Here is a 22,016-nt window from a genome sequence, read left to right as displayed (position 1 = left end):
CCCTTTACATATAATACATTCATATTATCTTAATATACATCCATACCACAGGGTCTACGTTTATACATCTATATTCACAGAAAATAATAGTATAACCATGTTTTTTATTCAGCAGTAGGATGATAATCAGGTGTGAGTGGGCGGAGCCTGTTTTATTTAAAGAACAGGTATTTATTAAAGTCCGCTCTTCGCAACACGTTTGTATAAGTTTCTGAGGAGCTCAGAGACAGAGCTGTTGAAGCTCCAACAAAACCATCTGTAAAGAGTTTAAACTCCAACAAATTAACAATCAGACTGATTACAGTCTACAAGTAGAGGAACTTCAAGACCCTCGTGACCCTCCCCAGGAGTGGCCAATCAGCAAACATCACTCCAAGAGGAAGGTGTGTAACGGCAGGGGCGTGGCCTGGGTCTGTAGAGATTCAGTTATAGATAGATCAGTTATAGGATTTTTAAAATGAGAATAATAAAGTGATTTGCATTAAGCTGCTGAACACAGAAGTGCATGCACGTCAGCCAACAGCATCACAATTCAGTTTACCTTTCAGTGTGAACTGAACCCAACATCCTGTGACCTTAGGTCAGGGGTCGTATACACACACACACACACTTACAGAGTCCTAGTTTAGTTCCCCATCTGTGTGTGGTGTAGATCCACTTACAATCGATCCAAAATAAAGTAAATGCAGGGCCAGTATTGCCGATAGTGATACCGATGCTTTTTAATATTTAAGCTTCATAGATCCAAACGATCCAAAATACCTAGGATAGAATATTGCCAAAATACTTTATTATGACAATCAACCTTTTTCAATCAACAAAACAAAGTTCGCCTTAAAATTAGAAAAGTAAACTTTTTTTTGAGGTAGAAAAGGAGAAAACACAATACATAGACATCTTTTCTAGTTATTTCTTTCTTTGTTTCTTTTTTCAAATAGAACTGTTCTTAGAAAAACAAACAAAAAAATAAGAAATGTTCTTCCTTTCAGTGCAATTCTATCTATATATATATATATAAATACTCCGTTGGTGTTTCTCGCCGTACTGTGATGTGTCGACTCAAGGAGAGCTCGGAGTGGGCAGGGCCAGGCTGGGCCTACCTGCATGGCTAATTGAAAAAAGCTTGAGTATCGGTCTTTTTACATGAGTATAGCTCAACATCAATACCAAAATGTCGACAACATCGATATCGCTATATATAAATATTTGGATCGATCCGCCCACTTCTTATTGTATTGTGTTGTTGCTGCTGGATGCCTAAATTTCCTTCGGGATAAATAAAGTATCTATCTATCTATCTATCTATCTATCTATCTATCTATCTATCTATCTATCTATCTATCTATCTATCTATCTATCTATTCATCTATCTATCTATCTATCTATCTATCTATCTATCTATCTATCTATTCATCTATCTATCTATCTATCTATCTATCTATCTATCTATCTATCTATCTATCTATCTATCTACTTCTAGCTCAAATCCACTTTTTCTTGTTCTTTGTATAATGCAACTCTCAGAGTTGTATATATACTTGCTGAATATGAAACTGTTTCTGAGCCTCCACTGTCTGCAGTAGTTAGTAAAAGCAAATCCTCAGAAATACGAGTTGATCAGAGAGACGTTAGGGTGTCGACATCAACCAGTGAGATCATGGCCCTGCCCTCCTCGTCTCAGGACCTGAACCCGGGCATTAGGAGCTATAGCTAAGGAGGAGCTACTCTGTTTACATCTCTGTTTACACAGCTAGTTAGTGTTAGCTATCTTGTGTAAGTAACTGTAGGTTTAAACTGGATCTCCGGTGGATTCTGAGTTTTACCAAGACCTTAAATAAACACTAGAGAAGCACGGTTTAACAAGGTAGCACAACTCAACAGAACACTGGTCAAAGCGGCACCGTTCACGTAAGATTTTATGATGCAGAGAAATAAAGCAGGGCTAAATAGAAACACCTGACCACTTTTTTTAATCACAAAACCAGCTGAGATGTAATTTATTAATTTTTTTTACGCATTTTAAAATAAAGAAAAAAACAATGGAATGAGATCTTTAACTAACACTTGTTTTCCGGTGTTCTGTGTATTTTGTGGTGTCTTTTTAATGGCTGTCGTTAAATGCTGCTGCAGCTAAAACACACCTATCCTTTAGCTTATTATCCGAAAAAAGTAATAGTCAAGTTTACTCAAGTAGTTTTATTGTCAATACTGCAATAATGCGATACATGTGAATGCAGACTCCGCCTCTTAGATCCTGCTTTAAACTCCTTCTCTCTGTCTTGGTCTTCATGATGCTGTTTGTTCACTAGTGTTCACTAATAAACCACTGAGGTCTTCACAGGACAGCTGTATTTATACTGAGATTAAATTACACACCGCTGGATTAACTCTATTAACCCATTTAGTTAAGACTTCTGAAGGAGACTGATTACACTGGGTTTTATTTAGAAGTTTTAGAGTAAAGGGGGTTGAATAGGTTTGAATACACATCACAATTTTCAGATTTTTATTTGATAAACGTTGAAAACCGTGTATGTGCTACTTTGTGTTAGTTTATCACTTAAAACCTCAAAAAAACACATTTAAGTTTGTGGTTGTAAGGAGAAATTTAAGATCAAGGGGTCTGAATACAGTATAAATAATTTCTGTCACTGGTTAACTGTGTTAAATTGAGGTTGTTAGATGTTAGCTAGCTCTGTTTATTTTCTTCCCTCAGCTCCGTCATGCACTCTTCTCTCTACTGTGGGAAACGGGGGAGTGCACTTCCTGCTAGTGAGCAACATCTGGAATGGAAGGAGAGAGAGAGAGAGAGAGAGAGAGAGAGAGAGAGAGAGAGAGAGAGAGAGAGAGAGAGAGAGTATCAAAACCCCATATACTAACTTCTCAATTACTATTATTAACTAAAGAACAAATTAGAAACTAAAAAATCTTGAAAAACTTACATTTTTACAGAAGCATCCATACAATATTAACAGTCAAATTCTTACATATTTCATCCCAAAGGGATGGAAGCTCTTGCTAAAGTTTTTAATCTCAATAAATAATAGGTTTTAGTTTCTCTCATATTCTAATGACCTATGTTATCTCAGAAAAAAACTTCAACAATCTCATTACCTTTAATAAACAATTAGGTTTATGAGCTACAGTGTGTGAGAGTGTTTGTCAGAGAGAATGTGTGTGTGAGAGTGTTTGAGAGAGAGTGTAAGAGAAAGTGAGAGAAAGAAAGAGAGAGCTACAGTGTTTGTGTGTAATGGAGAGTGTGAGAAAGTGAGAGAGAGAGAGAGAGAGAGAGAGAGAGAGAGAGAGAGAGAGAGCTACAGTGTGTGAGTGTTTGTGAGAGTGTAAGAAAGAGAAAGAGCTACAGTGTGTGTGTGTGTGTGTGTGTGTGTGAGTTTGTGAGAGCGAGAGAGCTACAGAGAGAGAGTGAGACAGTAACAGTAAGATTGGGGGAACGGGAGGCGGTGAGACAGCTGAGGTAAGCGGAGCGGTATTTAAAGAATTTCAGCAGGAAGCGCGGGTAACACGGTTACCATAGCTACCATAACTAGTTACCCACCTGGCTAAGCTAACTAGCTAACCAGCTAACGGCTCTCTCCGCGCTGACAGGACCCTCCCGCTAGCCGAACGACCCCGACCCAGCAGCAGTAGCAGCGGCAGTCGGGGCTCGGTGATCCGCTGCGACTCCCCCGCCCTCCGTATCGACTCCAGACCGACGCCAGAAGACCGCTAGCCCTCACATTTCTGTCAGATATCCCGCAGTTTTAGTCAGAATTCGCTTATTTCGCTGTTTTTGAGCTCAATTTTACTGAAACTCTGACTGTGAGCCCCCCGCCTTAGGCTAAGCTAGCTAACCTGGATAGCGTTACCTAACCCCCCCCCCCCCCCCCCCCCCCCCGGCCGGAGCTGGAGGACCCGAGTCTCCGCGCTTCCCCCGCGCCCTGCTCGCCCCGGGACTGGACTTTTGGTGTAAAAACGGTGAAAACGCGTGCTTATTAAAAAGGTAAGTATTAGCCTAGCTTAGTTAGGGGTCGGTATCAGCTGGTTAGCTCTTCCAACGGAGAGCCGCAGTGGCGGAGGAGAGCGTTCCGCCGCCCCGCGCTGGTTCTGCTCCTGTTAATACAGATCATTTCTGTTACTTTATACGGGTTATTCGCGTTTTATCTGCAGGATCCCGAGCGGCGGAGACCCGGGCATGTCTCCCGCAGCGGGGTCACCCCCTGCCTCCGCTCCCGGGGTCAGTAAAGCGCGCTTGGAGCCGGATAAAGCCGGTCAGTCGGGATCCTGTGGCCCAGCGTCGCATTCCTGATCCCAACTCCCATTCCTGATCCCATTCCTGATCTAACGTTAATTCCTAATCTAATTCCTGAACTTTCCGGAGCTTTTTATGTTTTCCTCAGGTTTTCTCTGGAAAAATTACTTTCAGACTGATCTGCTGTGAGGGATGTTTCTCTGCAGGTTCAGCCTGAGTTATCTACCTAAATCTGTATGTTTAGGTAGATTTTTGAGAGATACTGATACATACAGCTTGATTTCTGAACTCTTTATGAATATTAATAATATTAATAGTCTTTATAATTGATTTATCTCATAACAATGACCTACGTACTATCCCATAACTATTTAAAATCTCAAAAATTTCTGTCTAGACTTACTATCTCAGTAATAACTTACTATTTTAGTATCTCTGAAATAACATGCTAGACTTAGCATCTCATATGTATGACTTAACATCTATCTGATAATCATGACTTTGTATCTTGTAATAATGAGGCTTAGTATCTAGTAAATAATGACTTAATATCTCAAAAATGTGTTCCTAGACTTAATACCTTAATAAGGAATTATCTCAATTGTGTTTTTCCCTCATAATAAAGACTTTGTATCTTAGTTATGACTTACTCATCTTTCTCAATAATAACTTATCTTAGTATCTCTTAAGGTATTTAAGGAGACTTTATAATCATTTACATCACATGTGGTACATGAGGTGGAATGAAATTGTAATCTCACGGTCCGGTTTACACCCAAAGAGCAATTGTTAAAATATAAGATAAAATATAATAGAATAAAATAGATATCAAGAGAAATACACAAAAAAGGGAGAGCAGGCAAGTAGCAGCATCATGAAGTCCAGAGTGCAAGTTTGCTATAGCAGCAAATTACTAAATGACTTACTAGACTTAGTATCTCAAGAATGACTTAGTATCTCATACATGTATGTGACGTAACATCTCATAATAATCACTTTGTATCTCATTAATGGCTTAGTTTGTCATTATGAACTTGCTTGAGGAACCTTATATTTTGGTGAAAATTGCTGTAAAAGGCTTTAGTAGAGAGCTGACTGCTAGATAGGGTAGTTATTTGTGTTGTCGTTAGCTGTTAGCATTTTTACCCAATAAAACAGAAAACTATATTACTAAACTAGTATTCAGATATAACTGACTGCCCTTCTGCCTCAGAGTCTGACCTAAGTAGAGATCTCACATACGTGGTGAAGTCCTGTGTGGCCCAAAGTCATCCTGATCTAATTCCTGATCTTTCTGCTGGAGCTTTTCATCTTTTTCTCTGTTTTTCTCTGTTTTTCTCTAGACAAATTGCTTCCAGACTGATCTGCAGTGCAGGGAGCTCGTGGTACCTAGTGAATTAAATGTGTGTTTTTGCATGTTTTTGTGCAGATTAAGCCTTATTATCTACTTAAACCTGTGTATTTAGGTGGATTTCTGAGAGTTAGTTAGAAGTTTACATATGGGTTTAGATATTTGTGTGTTTTTCCTATATTCAGAGGCCTGAGGATAATACTCAGGACCTGATCCACGCTTGGTCAAGTACACAGTATTTTGTATTAAATGCTGGTGACTTGATGCTGTCTTGCTGCCTACAATCTCTCACTTATAAGGCAGTGTAGAAATAAAAGAATCTGTATCTGAATTAAAAGAAAAACAAATACAGCCTGATCTTACCATGTTATGGACAGCTATAAGAAGACCAATTCCACCACACAAAATAAGGTCTTCAATAAAATCATAATAATCTCATAATAATTACTTACTATCTCAACTATGACTTAGTAAGTCTAGAAATAAAAAGTTGAGGTACTTAACAATTATCTTAATAATGCATTAATATATCATAATTGTGACATAGTATCTCATAATAATGATTTAATGTCTCATAAGTGATATACATAGGCAGAATTGTTAAATAATAATACATAATTGGGATAAAAGTCATAATTATAAGTTACCATAATTGAGGTAAATGCCTAAATTATGAAATAGTATCTCACAATCATGACTTTGTATCTTATAATCATGACTTACTTCTTCATTTTGACTTTTATGAATTAGTATTTCATAATTTTGACTCTCACTTCACGCATCTCACTTATGATACACTAATTTGTAATTTTAATGTTTATATTTATGATTCTTATCTATATGTTAAAAAAGGAGATACGAACATGCTGATTACTATTTTTTACTGGATAATAGTATCACCCGATTCATTGAGTAATTGTAACTATACTATATTATTACTATTAAATACTGATACTACTGTTAATAATATCATGCCATATTGGATCACTAGCCTGTGGTAACATTTTAGACAGTATTTTGCCCCAGAAATAATTGAGCTTGAGATTATTATAAAAGTGGATGTCATTTTAATTTAAGACTATTATATGCTACTGATATAATAATGATGTAACAGCTAAATAGTTAAATTACAACCATTTTGAAAGCAATTCATTTTCAAAATTTAATCTATGTAGTATATAATAGAAACATACAAAATAAATAAACATAACATAAATAATTTTTTAATAATGTTGACATACCGACTTATTTACATTAGTGCTCTCTCATTAATAGGAAAAACATAATGAGTAATATAAAAGTCAAGCAAAATATCAAGGTCATGTAGGTTATATATTGTATGATAATCAATAATCAGAGTGATCTTTCTGTGTGGCATCAGGCAGCTGATAAGGTTGCTGGTGAGTGAAAGTGTTTTATGTGTATGATAAGTGTGGCTGTGTGTATATATTTATATAAGTGCTGTTGTGTGTGTGTGTGTGGTGATGTGTAGTAAATCAGGGTTAATTTTACATTGTTAGGGGTGTTTAAACTTGTGTGTTGTGTGTTGAGATGCATGTCTTCCTCTCTTTCTCTCAGTCCTGCAGCCCCTGCTGGATCTGCTGGATGATGTATTTATATTGTTTTGGGTTTTGGCCTGGTGTTGTGTAGAATAGCGTCTGTGTGCAGGATGAGGTTTCTCTGGGGAAAGAGCTGGAGCTGCTGGATCTCCGGGAGCGCTGAGGAATGTTGGGGTGCTGCTGAGGTTTTCTCTCGCTCTGCGTTGGTTTGGGAAAATGCTGGATCTGCCGGAGCCGCTGGATCTCGGTGAGGAATGTTGGACGCGGTGCTGTTGTGGCCGGCTTGGCTGTTCCTGAATTCCGATGACAGAAGAGTCAGGTGTTGTAGACTGTAGCTGCTGTCAGGGCGGTTCAGGACCGAGCGCCGGGGTTATGGGTTGTATAAACTATGCCAGACTGGGCCTGTTTGCTTTAATACACAGGAAATGATCTGCAGTGATGAGATAAACAGAAGAACCTGAGTGAAGACACCAATCTGTTAGAACTCTGGACTAGACAAGACCTCCCAAAGTCATGTGACCTCTTTCGTTAAACATCTTGCGTGAATTTCAATCAGGTTTTATTTTAGCTCATCTGTTTTTTTTTTTTTTAGTAAACTGTTGCAAAGAACTGGACGCTGTAGGTAGGGGTGTACCATATCGTATTGATGCAAAAATATAGCCAACGTTTATGGAAATCGTAAACAATATTATACCCTGATATTAGGGGTGTAACATTACAGAAAATTCACAGTTCAGTTCACACATCGGTGAAAAACCCACGGTTCGGTACGTTTTCGGTATGATTTCGGTGCAATTTGTGGACCAAAATAAAGAAGCTGGGCATTCTGTATAGCCTCACCTTTATTAACTTCATAATAAGAATGAATCTTCATTATAATCATGTTTAGTTTTTTAGGATGGATTTTTTTAATGGAGCTAGAGCTCCTTTATTAAATACTGAAACCAGGATTCTCTTCTACTGTCATCATGAGAGGATCCATATTTTAGATCTTGTAAAAGACTGAATACATGTACCGTTACACACCTACCTGAAATATGGTGCCATATCACCCATCCCTAATTATCACATCAGGGTTCTACTTTTTTACTGTTTTTATCAAAAGACATTGTTCTCATTTCCCATTATATATTTACTAGAGACAGATTATATCTGTCCAGTATCATTTATTTTACTTTAATCCTGGATATATGGAGATACTTGGAGTGCATTATTATTATTATCATGATATTCTGGATAATTGATTTCTGTTACAAATCTGATAAAATTCTTGTATTTTTTTTAATATCTCAGTTAGGGGTGTGCCGTATCATATTGTATGCAATTTAATTTTAATTTTCTTGCAGTAGAAATATATATTTTTTATTTCAGTGTTTTGTCATATGGCCAAGAGTATCGTTATCACAAAAATACCATGAAATATCGTGATATTATTTTAGGGCCATATCGCCCACCCCTAGCTGTAGGATACTTTTAACTGAGGAGAGCAGTAATGTTAAATTAGAGCTAGACAATATATTGATATTTTATCGAATCTTTATTACGAAATATCCCAATCAAATTTTATTGCTCCTGATATCGAGTCCCGTTTCGATACTTTGGCGATGCAGCAAAAAAGAAAGAACCCATACACGTTGTTTTGTAATTTTTATTTTTTTATTTTAAAACAATAGTGTCTAAACAGCCAATTTGTAGCAACAAGTAATTCATATCCATATAAATGAATTCCATTTAAATATACATATTATCTTACATAAACTAAAAAATGTCACAACCAACAATTCTGTGATTTAATAATAATTCAATTATTTTTATTTTTTTAAATGCTGATGCTTCTGTATTGTTGGGAGGGAAATAGTTATTTTAGTATTGTGTGGTTTGTTAGGCCTGGCAGACTAGATTTATTCTAGACTTTTTACTGTATTATAATATCTCAGGGTACTACTGTAATCCTTAATAAGTTATAAATTTGTGATGACAACACACACCGTTACACCTCCAAACGCCTCCACATCCCGTCACCACACTATAACCACCAGAGCTTTGAGAATGTAGAGGAATTTCCCTTTTAATAAATATTTTAGGTGTGTCAAGCAAGTGGCCACTAGTCTCAAACTCACAAAATTACTGTTTCCTTTTACAGTATTTGACTGGGACAGTACAGAAACAGGATGCTGAAAAAAACTGTATATAAAAACATATCTGCAAATATTTTATCATATCTTCTGAAGGTATAGCACTATAGAAACGAAACTGGAACATGACTTAGAGTATTCAGTGTAGAGCTTGAACATTGATTTACTGTCTTTAACACGCAGACATTAACGTCTAAATAGCTGCAATACAAGTGAGCTCACCTCACATTCTCTCATACTGGCCACTGAATTTCAACATGCCATCTCATGAGAAAGAACTCTCTGAGCATGTGAAAAACAGGATGGTTGCTTTCCACAAATATGGTCTATGTTGATGAGCAGCAATAAAATATAAGTGCAATGTAAACACAGTACCAGGTATTTACAGTAAGAAATATTACCATCAGTCTTTTGTTAAATTTGAGCTTAATAAATCGTTTTCTCAGCTTAATAACTCAAAATTCCTCAACACATCAGCATATATATGTGTAAAAAAGATCTAGAAAGAAATGCTAGTGTTAGTATTAACTGCAGCATCGTCATTTTCCAGTGAGAATCCTTGATTAAACCATTGTATAAAACACCCAGTAATAATCATCTCTCCAATAATCTCAAAGTTTCAATTCAATTCAATTTTATTTATATAGCGCTTTTTACAACAAAGGTTGTCACAAAGCCGCATTACAGGAAAAACAGGTCCACGCCTCTTATGAGCAGCACCACAGAGATGCTGATTTTATGGTGACACAGTGGCAAAAACTCCCTTTAAGAGGAAGAAACCTTGGAAGGAACCAAGACTCAGTCCGAGGAACCCATCCTACTCGGGTCGACCCGCTCAGTACAAACAAGTAACAAACAACAAACAAATAACAGAACAAAACAGTACAGAGAATTAATGTGAACTATGGCTAATTTAACAGGTACTAATTTATGAATATAAAAATGTGATGGGCACAAACTGTAGAGCTATGGCTAATACAGAAACAGATACTGAGTGTGTTAATGTTAATCAGTGCAGGGTTTCCCTGAGTTTCCCCCGTGGCCTCATATCAACAGGTAAACAATGTTTAGAATCATTAATTCCAATCTGCACTCGATTCCTGAACCGATTGACTTATAATGAGTTGACAACTCTTTACTCAACTCATCATTTCCCAAGTTTCTCAAAGCATCTAAACACCTCACAGATCACATGATAGTTCTGAAGTACCAGCGTTTTGACTCGGTTCAAGCGTCTATTTTCTGGTCTATTTTCATACATAAGATGCATTATGCAACAATAGTAAGGAACCGGGGTGTTTGTTGCTATGTTTTCCTTATAATTCAGTAGTTCCTTCTAATACTGTAGTTCTTAAAAAAATTCAGACAAGTCAATTGAGTGCTAGATGTTAATCTATACAGATTTCTCCCAATGAAAACTGTTTATTTGGGTGAATAAAGTGCTTTCTTTTATTTACAGTAAACTTTTACCACAATTTACAGATTTACACTAAAGCTGGAGCATTAGCATTAGTAGCCAACCGCTTGCCGGTAATGCTAATGCTGCTCTAGCAGTGCTAGCCAGGGTTAACAGCAGACTACAGGCCGATAATACTCACCTCTGAATGGTGAAAGAGCCAGCTGTTAGCACGGTTGCTGGAGAACTAAACTGAAACTCCTGTATAACTCTGTACTTCAGTGGAGTGACTTTACTGCTCCTTAATACCTGACTGATAGAATTCATACATAAGGTCTGTAGTTTATAGAATAAAACAACAATGTTCATTTTATTCAAAGATAAACCTATAAATAGCAAAATTAGAGAAACTAATTTAGAAACTGAAGTGCTCTCTTCATTTATTCAGAGCTGTATATTGTGATATAGCTTTTTGCCATATCGTCCAGCCCTATAAACCTCTGGAGTACTTGAGTGATTGATGCTTTGCTGCATGAGTTACAGCCTGTCTTTAGATTCTGTTCACAGTATACTCAGTTATCTGCAGAGTATTCTGGTTGTGGTGTTGCTGCATGTGTTTTCAGGTAGAAGGACATGATGTCATTGCTAACAGCAGCGTCCTCTGAGATTACACTCTGTGTGTATAGTGTGTTTGTGTGTGTGTGTGTGTGTTGTGATAGTTTGTATTTTCAGATTGCGCTGTGTGCCATGTCTCGGGTTCAGTGTTTAAAGACCTGAAGTTGCTGAGTTGGGAAAAAGTGAGTCAGAGGCAGAGAGATGGGTGGAGGAGGGGGGGGTGGTGGTGGGGGGCTGTGGAAAGACTGCAGTGTTTGGGTAAAGGGGACAAAAACACTGTTACAGGGTCCGTTCTCACTGTTTACACACGCTGGTGAGTTCATGCTTCGGTCATGCTAACAAAGCTGCAGCTTTAGCATGTAACTGATTTAAGCTAGTCACATTTGATGTTTGTTTGGAGATATTTTAGCCTGAAAACATTAAAAATCAGCACACAACATGCAACATGGAACAAACAGTACAATATAAACCACATGTAGTGCAAACGTGCAAATAGTGCGAACATAAAACTAAAAGAGTGCAGAGAATCTACTGGAAGTGATTTTAAACACAGTATGATGTCGGTGTTTCAGCTGTCTGGAGTTTAGTGCCCTGAGGTTGATGTGTGCGAGTGTGTGCGAGTGTGTGCGAGTGTGTGCAAGTGTGTGCGAGTGTGTGTGTGTGTGTGTGTGTGTGTGTTCGTCACACTCTGCTCATCTGATCAAGTGTTGCTGCTGGCTTGACTCAGGCTCACAAAAATGCTGTTTCATTGGCTGTGTGTGTGTGTGTGCGTTTAGAAAGTAGGTCTTTGTGTGTGTCTTGTCTTTTGTTTTTTGTGTTGTCTAACAATAGGAGGGTTGTATTGTTTTCTGACTCTCTCTTTCTCTTTCTCTGATGTTGAAAGCAGACAGCCGTGCAATCTGTTTTTATAAAGGAAGAAAGAGCTTCTCTCATTCAGATGCCATGGTGTGTGTGTGTGTGTGTGTGTGTGTAGAACTGTGTCCTGTAATCTTTGGGCTGTGAACTTAGGATACACGGAAGGTCAGTGTGGCTTGTATGGTGAAAATAATAATAATGTTGGTAGTCAGTCAACTAGGGAGCTTTAAAAGTGGCAACAGTAATCAGGGAACTGAGCTGTTACAAGTGCAAATGGGCTTCAATGTTTCCTACTTTTAAGTATAATTCTCATGAGTGAACGTTAGTGTTTAGTGGTATACTAAATGAACCTGTGAGTGTTTTTTATTTCCCCTCTGCTTTGCCTTTTTTATATACTAAACAAGCTCCGTCAGTTTGGGGCTTAAGCTCTATCTGAAAAGGATTATTTTCTCGGGGACGTCTGTGTAAAATATTTCACACTTCTACTCAGTGATAAAATTCTTGCATCCGGACTGTAATTGTAAAAACAGTAAGTTTTTTTTAGGCTTTCTCGGTCACATGACATCACGTTCAGGAGCTACTCCATTTCCACTCACTGTTGTGTTTAACGTGGATCTCCATGGAAGCCGTGGCGCACTCAAAGTGTAATTACGGTGCGCGGCAGTGGACAAATATCTATTTTATTAAAGGCGTGGAGACGAAACTCAGAGATGTGCGTCCGGACGGGACTAAAATTACCGGAGGAGCACGGAGTTCAGAGAAAAACAGTAGATAATTCAGCCTGTAATTTTCTCAGAGGACGTCTGAGAAAAACACCTACATGATCGTTCTGGACGGGAATAAAATTGCAGAAGATAAAAAAAAACATAAAAGAGAAAATTAACCCTGAACCCCCTGAGATACTAATCCTGATGTGTGAAAAGATCATTAAAAATAGCTCTAAAACCCCTAAAACTGACACCAATAAATCCAATTTAATAAAATATCATAGAGAATTCAATATCAGTTCCACCCTGTTTCACCACTGAGCCACACCCCTCTGTTTAGGGTAAGAAGATCTTGTTAGGATGGAGGGGTGGGTTATGCAGTATTGGGGCTACATGACCCTTTTTACTCCAAACAGAGGACTATGAGAATCACTGGCAAGATGGGGCACAAGCGACCAAAGAAACCCACAAATTTACATATTGTCCTTGTTAAAATTATTATAATCATTATATTACCATAGTTAAATGTTTTACATACATTTTCTTAATAACATGCATAAGCTAGCTAACTTTCTCGTTAGTTAATCAGCAGCAGCAGTTAGGTTGCTGAGCTTCAGCTAGAGCTCCATTGCTATAACTTTATATCTGTATCGGGTAAAGGTTTTTATCCCTTACTCTCATAACTCTAATCTAAGGGAAAGAAGGGTTACACTCCAAAACGAGGGGTAGTGTACAGAAGAGAAATGGGATTGGGCCGCAGAATTTCAGTATCGTGATGAGCATCGTTATTGTGACAGTATCGTATCTTTCTTCTTTCATTCCTCTTCCAGACCTTAGTTCTTCTCTCTTTCCAGAAGAACTGTTCACCCGTCTCTCTGCATCTTTATTTCTGTCTCAGGCTTTTCTGCAGCACTGCTGTCTGTTTCTCTCTCTATCTCTCCCTCTCTTTATCCCTGTCTCTCTCTCTCTCTATATATATATATATATATATCCTCGGCTGACCTTCTTTCCACCCTGTAAATAACTGAGTTTAGTGTCTGGTTGAGGTGCAATATCATGATTTCTTCAAGAACACACACACACACTCTTCACATATTTTTTGACAGGTGCGTTGTCCTCTGCCAAGACTCATCAGCACATTTTCCCTCCCTCCATTTTTCATCCTTTCTTCTGCTTATTCTTGTTTTTCTTTCAGTTTGCATCAGATTGCATCTCATTTTTCTACTTTTGCTGTGTTTTTGCTTTTACTCTCTCTCTCTCTCTCTCTCTCTCTCTCTTTCTTTCTTTCTTTCGGTGTGTGTGTGTTTTATGGCTGTCAGATGTGCTGTGTGATTGCTGGATGTTAATGATAATGTTATGTATCTCAGAGATGTAATCTGAAGATAGTTGACAGTAGAGGTGGGGAAATTTGTGATTTTTTTTTATACACATCTTGATTGTGTGTGTGTGTGTGTGTTTGCCTGCCTGCCTGTACATGTTGCTCTGTATCAAAGTCAATTAATATTCATGTTCATCAGAATTAGACAGTGGAGCATCTCGCTTTTTCAGCTCCTGTGTTTTTTATTAACCCCAGAGAATCTCTTTTCACTCTACACCATCCAAAAACACCCCTTCCTTATTTACTCCAACACCAACAACTAATCGAGTATTCTACATATGATAAGATATTAGTGTTGAATTGCTTTTTTATTTTATATCTTTCCTGATTTTAAAACCATTATATTCCATTCCACTTTGACTTATTCATATATTTTGTAAAGGTTTTTTAAATGACAAACATGTCTCTATCGTTCAGCCCCAGTAAAATCAGTAAAACAGTAAGAATCACAGTAAAAAGCTGCAGGCGCTGTGAGATAAATGCCGCAGTCGGTTGTTTTTTTCAGGATTGTGCTCCACTTTCTGAAGCAGTGCGTCTGCAGAAGAGTTGCAGGGCCTCCCTGAGAGGAAGGGCTGAGTCTGAGCGTAATTCTGTCGGCTCTGAGCGTCGGAGGAAAGACGAGTAACAATGGCCTCGTCCTGTCGTCTTCACATCCTCTCACTCTTTTTTTAGGACCGTTTGCAGCTCACGCACCGATTCCCTCGCCTGTGTTACGTATGTGACAAAAAGCAGCCGGATAATTACCATCCCGCCTTTCCCTGCTTTCAGAGTGAGTCTCCTGAGTTTCTGCATGAACTCGGCCTATTTGTGTCAAAAAAGACAGAGCCTGCAGCTCGTGTTTACTGCCACAGCATCCGCACGGCGTATTGTTCAGTGTTCCGGCTCCATATTCCACTTCCTGCTTCTGTTTGTGGGTCTGTAGGTTTGCAAGGTGTGTGTTGGTCTGTAAGGTGTGTGTGTTGGTCTGTAAGGTGTGTGTGTGTTGGTCTGTAAGGTGTGTGTGTTGGTCTGTAAGGCGTGTGTGTTGGTCTGTAAGGCGTGTGTGTTGGTCTGTAAGGCGTGTGTGTTGGTGTGTAAGTTGGTCTGTAAGGCGTGTGTGTTGGTGTGTAAGGCGTGTGTGTTGGTCTGTAAGGCGTGTGTGTTGGTCTGTAAGGTGTGTGTGTTGGTCTGTAAGGCGTGTGTTGGTCTGTAAGGCGTGTGTGTTGGTCTGTAAGGCGTGTGTTGGTCTGTAAGGCGTGTGTGTTGGTCTGTAAGGCGTGTGTGTTGGTCTGTAAGGCGTGTGTGTTGGTCTGTAAGGTGTGTGTGTGTTGGTCTGTAAGGCGTGTGTGTTGGTCTGTAAGGCGTGTGTGTTGGTCTGTAAGGCGTGTGTGTTGGTCTGTAAGGCATGTGTGTTGGTCTGTAAGGCGTGTGTTGGTCTGTAAGGTGTGTGTGTTGGTCTGTAAGGCGTGTGTGTTGGTCTGTAAGGCGTATGTGTTGGTCTGTAAGGCGTGTGTGTTGGTGTGTAAGGTGTGCGTTGGTCTGTAAGGCGTGTGTGTTGGTCTGTAAGGCGTGTGTTGGTCTGTAAGGTGTGTGTGTTGGTCTGTAAGGCGTGTGTGTTGGTCTGTAAGGCGTGTGTGTTGGTGTGTAAGGTGTGTGTTGGTCTGTAAGGCGTGTGTGTTGGTCTGTAAGGCGTGTGTGTTGGTCTGTAAGGTGTGTGTTGGTCTGTAAGGCGTGTGTGCTGCTTTATTTGGTTCTCCTGTGCTTTTTCTGGATGTTCTGAGAGCGGCTGCAGCTGCTGGACAGTCACTGTTGGTTTGAGAGTGTGTGATCAGTGTGTTCTGGCCTGAAGGAAGCTTCAGTCTTTAGTGAGGAATGATGTGGAATATGGAACTGGTTCTGGAGATCTGGACTGACATCAGCATGGTCTTCCTGTTATCATCACTGCCTTTACTCCAACAAACCACTGTGAAGCTTTTTAACGTTGTTCGGTCCTTAGCTGTGACTTTACAGAAAAGCCTTGAGTGTGTTCGCGTGTGTTTGTGTTCGCGTGTGCGCGCGCGTGTGTGCGCGCGCGTTTGTGTTCGCGCGCGTTTGTGTTCGCGTGTGTGTGCGCGTGTGTGCGTGTGTGCGTGTGTGTTTATGAGAGAGAGAGTTCTCCGGATGTTTTTCAGCAGTAACCATGCTTTAATTAGATACACAGGTTTTAACTAACCACTTTACTGACGCCTGCTCTCTCTCTCTCTCTCTCTCTCTCTCTCTCTCTCTCTCTCTCTCTCAGTAGCTCTGCTGTTGTTTAGCCGGAGGATTAATGTCTGTGTATCTGATGGATCTGAGTGACAGTCAGGCTCATCTTTTTTTTCATCTTCTCTTTTTAGTTTCTTCTTTCTGTCAGAAAGAGAAGTTCACGCAGAGGCCTGAACTGTGTAAAGAAATTCATGTCATGAAAAACCTTGAAAAAAGTCTGGAACTGATAAATCATTCATTGATTCAGTTTATTGAGTAAGAGAAACTATTTTGTATTTTAAATTACTGCTGTCAGGAGATTACATGTGCTGTGATTAATTAATCTAAATTATTACTTTTTTTGCTGAGACAGTGTTTTAAACTGAACAATTCAGATGAATTTTCCAAATAATGGTTTTCTGGTTTCAGCGTGATGTATAGGGTTTCCTCCTCTACCAGCAGCAGGGTTTTGGATTGGTTCTCTGAATGTTTGAGGGACAGCTGGGCCGTGACCTTCTGCTGCTCAGAGACTGATTATGTTAACTCCTTAAACCCTGAGGACACGAATTCCTCACATAACTAATATCCTAGTTTCACAGTAGTTCCACACAGTGAAGAATTAAAACTGAAACCCACTTCTGTTCAGCATTTCCATTTAAAAACTAATTCCAGAGATTATTTCATTTTAAGAAAACAAATCTCTCTCTCTTTCACTCTCTCTCTCCATTTTTTAAATTTCAATTTAAAATTGTTTTTTTGGCATGAATTGCAATTAACAACTTTTGCCAAAGCAAAAAAACAAGTGATTAATATACAAAAGGTAAAAAATAACAATAAATATAATTTATATCTATAAACATACCTTACGTATAAAAGTAAGATTTCTCTCTCTCTCTCTCTCTCTCTCTCTCTCTCTCTCTCTCTCTCCCAAGAGACCCTCTGCCCCTGTTAGAGTGCACTGAAGCTCTATGTGTGTGTGTGTATTCCAGCTCACACACACACACACACACGTACAGTGTTTACACAGATGTGTTGGAGTAAGGCCACAGTGCTTTGTGATTTTTAACCGTTCTCTCTTTTTATTCCCGTCCAGAAACTTTATATTCTTCTCTCTTTTTGGTGTTGCCTTGACATTCTGCCACAGACCACATCTTTGAAATGCTGTGAGTGTGTGTGTGTGTGTGTGTGTGTGTGTGTGTGAGTGAGTGTGTGTGTGTGTGTGAGTGCGTGTGTGTGTGTGTGTGTGATGAGATTTGGCATCTGCAGTCTTCGCCTGTATTTAATTTTCACTGTTGTTGACGTTCTCCTCTGGAAAATCCAAATGAATTTTGTAGCAGATATGAAACAAAATAAACCAGGCCTATATCAACACACACACACACACACACACACACACACACACACACTAAGTTGCTTCAGTTCAGTAAAGTGATCTCTGATCTCTCTTACAGGTGAAGCCTTACCCGTGGCATGGTGCAAAGACACACTTCTGCCTGTTAAATAGAGGTAAGTTGCTTTGGTATAGTTAAATTTTGGGGGTGTATTGGGTCCCTATTTTACACTCTGCACAATGTGTGTAATTATGCTCTTTACTATCTTACAACCCACCAACAGTGTATTATCACTCCTTCCTCCTGCCTGGTTTAAACAGCAGCAGATCTTCTGAATATATCTACACTGATGGGCGTGGTGTTCTGGAAATGAGGTGTGTTCAGGTACATTTCTGGAGTTTTATCTTGTTTATCTTGGTAACAGAAAACACAGGAGCTCCACTGACTGAATACAACCTAGACAGACGCCAACAGACAGACGTTCATCGCTATCTCGATAACAGGCGCTGTGCCGAGCCGAGCGTACACACTTTACTTATTACACACACATGAACACACAGCAGCACAAACCCAACTTTTACATCAACAATAAACAGAATAGTAAATAAAATAACATTGCTGTTCCCGTAAATGAGCTGCTGGAGCTCCTTCACAGCGTCAACCAGCAGCTCAGTTTCCTCTGCTGAGAAGAGTTTGTTGAACACGTCCAGGTAGCTGCACCGTTACAATAGCAATCCACCAAAGACAGAGCTCACCTGATCTACTCTTAAAGAGAATGATGAGCAAGAGACACTCTGATTGGTTTATTATTTCATGTTACACCCAAAATTATTATTAACCACATCCATAATTAATTAAGAGAATTAGTACATGATTCTACTCACATTTTGAGTTGCGTTTCGAGACGCACAAGGTGTACTTTTCCTGTTGTTACGATACACTGACCTAAACACGCCTAAACAAGCTCTGTTTTCAAATGTTAAAGTCTACTCTAATTTAACAATTAGTTAAGATAGCTTTAATCTATGTGTTTAATCTACATTCAGTGTATTTACAGAAAACACTGGATCTCAATCTGGTGTGTGTGTGAGTGTGTGTGAGTGTGTGTGAGTGTGTGTGTGTTCTGGAGTAATTAAAGCTTTCCAAAACAGACGTGCAGGAATTCTTCAGCTCTCTCTCTCAAATTCCTGCAGTGTTTTTTTCTTCTCGTAAAAAGACGCTGTGGAAGGAGTGCAGCTGCTATTTGTGTGTGGGAATAGGAGGGTATGAGTATCAGTGTGTGTGTGTGTGTGTGTGTGTGTGTGTGTTGTTTGTGAGTGACGTACACACTGCAGGACTGAAACTGCAAGTAGGAGCTTTTGCTCATCTTGTTTCCATATATTTTAACCCTTTAACATCCCTTTGTTTAGTGAAATAAAGACTCCACATTTTTGTTAAAATGTACTCCTTAATGAGAAATTTGAGTTGACATTTTTGTTTCTGTTTTAATTTTACCACAAGCACAAAATAATCTAAACCTATATGTGTGTTTACTGGGATACTTGTACTTCAAGTATCTTCATCGCCCCATTTGGTTTGCCGATTGAGAAGCTCAGACAGTACACAGCAGGATTAGACAGCAGACTTCGTCTGAGGGAGGGATCTGTACCTACTGTCTGTGGCGAGTCGACAGATGAGGGAGATGTAAGAACTTTCAAAAAAAAAGTTTGTGTTCCTATCACAGTTAGGCATGAATCAGCTTGTTTGTGTTTTTTATGCATTTAGCACAAGCTAACACTAACGTATGGTAGGTATAGCTTAAATATTAGCATAAAAGTATTAAATCCCTGAAACGGCTCATTCTTTCTCTCTGTTTATGTGAGATTCTTATTCTTGTGTAAAAGCAAGTAAATATCCGAACAGAAGATCAGAATCAGTGTTAAATCAGACGGATCTCTGACAGTAATCACAGATTCAGATGTGAGGAAGTGAAGTGGAGGATCTGCTGCTGTCGGTGAGGAAGGACTGAATCTAATCCACTCTCTGAGTATCGATTAGAAATACGCTAACGCTAAATCAGCTTCATTCTGCTCCTCTTAGCACTGTCTAACCTCTTCTGCTGAATCTCTGCTTTCATTAAACTAACTGAAATACTGTTTTTTTACAGTTTCCATAAAGGAGAACTCAAACAGTGTAAAATGAATTTGGGTGATAGTGAACGCATGATTATCAGTATGAACTTGAGGAATAGTCAGCTTCAGTTCTCCCCCAGCGTTCCCGAATACAGCACTTTTAGCCGATGCTGCTAGTGATGGGGGTGTAGAGCTGTCCTTGCAGAGAATAAACCAAGATATTTCATTTGTTTTGCATGGTTAGCTTTTGTGTTGGGTGGTATAGCGGTTTACTAGCTGACGCTAGCCATTTAGCATAACAAGCTATGTCAACTTGCAGATTTCTTTCTGTGCATGCTGGAGTGTTTCTTAAACTGGCTGTTGTTTTTTGTAATCTCAGTTAACACACACACACACACACACAGCATTACAGTATTGTGTAATTTTCCTCCTCAGAACGTTATATAAAGTCCTAAAGCTGTTTGAGTCTGGGATTATTTCAGCTCTTATTAATAATCAGCAGTTTGAGGTGTTTGGTGTTAGAGTTCTGCAGTAGAGGTGGAACAATATATCAATATTGCAATATACAGCACCAGTCAAAAGTTTGGACATAACACTTATTATTCAGTGAGTTTCTTTCTTTTTATGATTTTTTTCCATTGTAAATTTAATATTTTCAGGCTTTATAACGTTACTGAAATGAATAAAACTGAAGATCAGAGTAACGTACAAACATCACACAGCAGATCTTACTGCATCTCACAGCACAGTAATCATCCTGTGTTAAAGTTTCACTGTGTATAATCGTCATGCTGTTTAATTTTCTTCCTAATGAAACTAAAGCAGAGGATGTGTGTAAATCCATGTTTTTTTTAGGCTTTTTCATAAGATTGTATTGTATAGTGAGATGCCCTGAGATAATAAACCCTTTTATAAAATAAATGTATCAATGTCAATCAATCAATCAACCTTTATTTTTTTACTGGGGGAAACATTGAGGGTGGCCCTCATTCACAGTGTTGCAGCGCATTTACAGTTTAAAAGAGAATTGAAAACATTTATTAAGAAATGACAAATGATGAGGAATAAAATAGTGAATTTTTTTTATTTAAATCAATATTGAATATTATATTATATATTAATATATATTGAATATATGAATAATATCTATTTATATATGTAAAATAGGAAATCCTAAAAGACCAAAAAAAACTTTAAAAGCAAATCTATGAATCTGTGAAAATTCAGTAAACAGCAGGAAGATTGAACCGTTTAATTTATAAAAACACTGCATCCAGTGTAGAGAGTGAAGAGAATAAGAGCGATGGAGCAAAGAAAGAGAGAAAGAGAAGAAGAGAAACAGAGGCTGTGAGAGGATGGTGAAGGAGGTTAACCAACATCTCCAATTAAGGCTCACCACACACACTACACACACACACACACACACTACTCACACACACACTACTCACACACACACTACTCACACACACACACACACTACACACACACACACTACTCACACACACTACACACACACACACTACTCACACACACACACACACTACACACACACACACTACTCACACACACACACACACACACACTACTCACACACACACACACACACACTACTCACACACACACACACACACACTACTCACACACACACTACACACACACACTACTCACACACACACACACTACTCACACACACACACACACACTACTCACACACACACACACACACACACTACTCACACACACACACACTACTCACACACACACACTACTCACACACACACACTACTCACACACTACACACACACACACACTACTCACACACTACACACACACACTACTCACACACTACACACACACACACACTACTCACACACACACTACTCACACACACACACACACACACTACTCACACACACACACACACACTACTCACACACACACACACACACTACTCACACACACACACACACTACACACACACACTACTCACACACACACACACACACACTACTCACACACACACACACACACTACTCACACACACACACACACACTACTCACACACACACACACACTACACACACACACTACTCACACACACACACACACACACTACTCACACACACA

The 22,016-nt window shown here is 39.0% G+C and overlaps 1 protein-coding gene and 1 long non-coding RNA gene across 29 annotated transcripts in view; one reads left to right on the top strand and one right to left on the bottom strand.

Annotated features, from left to right (window-relative positions):
* apbb2b (amyloid beta (A4) precursor protein-binding, family B, member 2b) overlaps positions 1–22,016 on the top strand; it is a 283,469-nt gene that overhangs the window by 217,406 nt on the left and 44,047 nt on the right. For 3 of the 28 annotated variants that reach the window (XM_049472308.1, XM_049472304.1, XM_049472282.1), the window contains exons 1-2: positions 3,278–3,475; positions 17,899–17,953. The exons of 12 other annotated variants lie outside the window; for them this stretch is intronic. The gene's annotated coding sequence lies outside the window, so the exon portion shown is untranslated. Of the gene's footprint in view, positions 1–3,277; positions 3,476–3,876; positions 4,001–5,592; positions 5,653–7,089; positions 7,407–17,898; positions 17,954–18,061; positions 18,163–22,016 lie in introns of those variants that run through there. 13 more of the 28 variants (XM_049472305.1, XM_049472307.1, XM_049472303.1 and 10 more) reach the window with 10 other exon arrangements.
* On the bottom strand, positions 2,493–3,854 carry LOC125787716 (uncharacterized). The gene is made up of 2 exons (XR_007429494.1): positions 3,557–3,854; positions 2,493–2,783 (listed from the first exon to the last, which is right to left on the bottom strand). It is a non-coding gene; the product is annotated as an uncharacterized LOC125787716 (long non-coding RNA).

This window comes from Astyanax mexicanus, chromosome 25 (assembly GCF_023375975.1).
Source record: "Astyanax mexicanus isolate ESR-SI-001 chromosome 25, AstMex3_surface, whole genome shotgun sequence".
Taxonomy (NCBI): Eukaryota; Metazoa; Chordata; class Actinopteri; order Characiformes; family Acestrorhamphidae; genus Astyanax; species Astyanax mexicanus.
The sequence above is the reverse complement of the archived record's forward strand: the minus strand, read 5'-3'. Positions and strand labels throughout refer to the sequence as shown.